Below are 2,673 nucleotides of genomic sequence, written 5' to 3'. Positions count from 1 at the left end.
AAAGACAATTAGGCTATACACCAATTATTGTGGGAGTAACATGCATGCCTATACTTTCTCTGCAGTTGAAGGTGACACAGTGGCCAATGCCACCGCCCAGTCACACACTGACACCTTCCCAGGCAGAGGTAACAATGAAAGCAACTTGTCGAAAGCAACTTGTCATTCACTGGCATGTCATCTTTGGTTACTGATCATGGATGAAATACATACATTTACATGTATAATTTTCCCAGGTGGGCCCAGACAAGGACACCATCACGCTGTCTGTGTGCTCAGATGAGAGGGACTTGTTTGAGGTAGGCTACACTGTAGCCCTTTGTTAGCAATTGTATGCAGTGTTCAACCATCTCAACACAGATGGTGAGAGTATAGACACTTGGATGTAATAATTGTATGTAACTGCAGCTGCCTATGAACTCAATTGTTTCCATTGAATGATGTAAATTTGGCAGGAAAACCTGCAGGAAGGTCCTTGTACCCCTCCCCAAGCATCCAGGTCAACCCATACACCTAGGAGAGGAAGAGGGTCACGGAATGTAGCCAAATTAAGCTTAATTCAAACAGGGTAGTCAATGTGATCTGTCTTCAAGTGAGCCTTGCAAAGGGACAATGCTTACATGCCAAAGCAACTATATTCTGTCTTTAATTTGTTTCAGGTTTCAGCAGACAATCTGAGGTCTCTATATTTAAAAAAAAACTGGAGCTGGACATTGAGCACAAGGAGCTGGAGATCGAGTATAAGCGTCTGCTCATAAAAGGCCAGGCTGCAGGTGGAGGAATTGGAGGAAAGAAAGAAGGTAAATCAGTTAACACACTTATGTCCATGCTTTCATCCCCCACCCACACTGTCAAACAGCTAAGTATTTCCCTAATTTCTTCACAGGAACGGGAGCAGGAGAGGATGAGGCCGCACAAAAAATGAAATAAAGAGAAAATTATTTAAAACAAAGGCATGTGTATTTTATTTTTATTTTAGGCAAAGGATTGCTGTGTGATTGCCTCCCTAGACAGCCCTGCCAGTAGGGTAGTCCAGGGTGATGGGGTGCACCACATCAGGGGGCTGTGGCTCAAATGGAGGGACTATCTCCCTCCGTATGGTGGCTACGTTATGCAGCAACACACACGCTGATATGATCCTGCACGCCCGGTCTGAGACCACCCTGAGCTCATGCAGGCAGGTGAAGCGGGCCTTCAGGATTCCAAATGTCATCTCTATCCTGACCCAGGTCCTGCAATGGGCCAGGTTGTATTGTGCTTGTGGCCCGATCTGAGGGTCAGGATGGGGTTCCTCTGCCTTTCCGACATGCTGCCACTCCGAACGTTAACTTCCATTATTCGGACTGGCGGTCGTTCACCTTAGAAGCCGCAATGCCGACCTTAGGTTTAGGCGTGGGGGTGGGAGAGGTTAGGTTTTGGGTTAGGGTCTGGGGGAGGTTAGGTTTAGGCATGGGGGGAGGTTAGGTTTGGCGTGGGGGCTGGGAGAGGTTAGTGAAAAACGGGGAATATAGACCCCCTTTCGGAGTGCCGATATTTCGGAGTGGCAGAACGTCGGAGTGGCAGCACGTCGGAGTGGCAGCATGTAACCGGTCAGGATAGGGGGTCATGAGGAAGGGCAGGCAGGCATACCCCGGGTCTCCAAGGAGCACTCCACTGAACAGCTCTGAGGATAAGAAGGAATATTGCCAACATCAGTATCACATTTCAGTTTGGGGATGACTCAAAATAATATGAGATTTATATTTTCCATACCTTGCTCAAATCGGTGGCACAATGTCGACTCCCTGAAGATCCGGAGTCGTGCATCGACCCTGGCCACTTGGCATCCATGCTCGTGATAAGGTGCTGATGGTCACAAGTCATCTGCAAAAGCATTTGGGATTAACTGTACTTCCACATAACAGGATTTCAATGTGCATTGACTCGATGGGAAACTCTCCCAGGGTTGGCCATTTCCAAACTGCTGATTCCATTGGTTCGTGGGCGGTGCCTTTTAAGGTATAATCTTATCCTTGCAACTTAACCTGCTGCAGGTTAAGAGTACAGCATACAGTAAAGCCGTTTTCACACATGCGCTTTATACCGGGAAATGACCAGAAAGCGGTGTAATGCCTTCATGTGTGAAAGTTGTTTTCCGGTATAAGCGGACATTTGACCACTTATAACCTTGTGATAAGAGCGGTATGCCGTGATACACACACACGAGACAGAGCCAGAGAGAGGAGGAACGGAGGAGAGAATGACTTACTTTTAACAAATGGTTTAACACAAACAAGTGGGGTCTTCACAGTCCGTAGGCCTATATGTTTTCCCTGCCAGCAGGCATACCTCATGCGCTGCTGAAGGAGGTTGTGCTCCATGAGTGATGCACTTTTGGTAGATTCGTTTCAGTAACAGCTGATCGTCCTGAAAATTGTCTAAGCTTTTTCCGAATATTTTTTTACACTATAACCGACATGGTTGATATAATAATTAGTTTGAGAAATGTGAGTATCGATCATTAATCTAATCGTTCACGCAGAACTGCATGATCCTGCTCTCATCTCATCTCCCTCGTGTCGTGTGTGTGTGTGTGTGTGTGTGCGCGCGTGCAGTGAATGCCATGCAACTTGTAGCCTATAACGTTAAATTGTCTGACGGCAATCATGCAAAAAAATAATAATAGGATAATAA

General features: G+C 46.5%; 1 pseudogene across 1 annotated transcript; it reads right to left on the bottom strand.

Moving 5' to 3' along the window:
- Positions 1-975: 975 nt before the first annotated feature.
- LOC310799426 (putative nuclease HARBI1) lies at positions 976-1,863 on the bottom strand (annotated as a pseudogene). Its single transcript has 3 exons — positions 1,753-1,863; positions 1,588-1,663; positions 976-1,232 (listed from the first exon to the last, which is right to left on the bottom strand). The product of its transcript is annotated as a putative nuclease HARBI1 (transcript).
- Positions 1,864-2,673: the final 810 nt, after the last annotated feature.

The sequence above is a fragment of the Poromitra crassiceps genome (genome assembly GCF_964638095.1).
Source record: "Poromitra crassiceps genome assembly, chromosome: 2".
NCBI lineage: Eukaryota > Metazoa > Chordata > Actinopteri > Beryciformes > Melamphaidae > Poromitra > Poromitra crassiceps.
The sequence above is the reverse complement of the archived record's forward strand: the minus strand, read 5'-3'. Positions and strand labels throughout refer to the sequence as shown.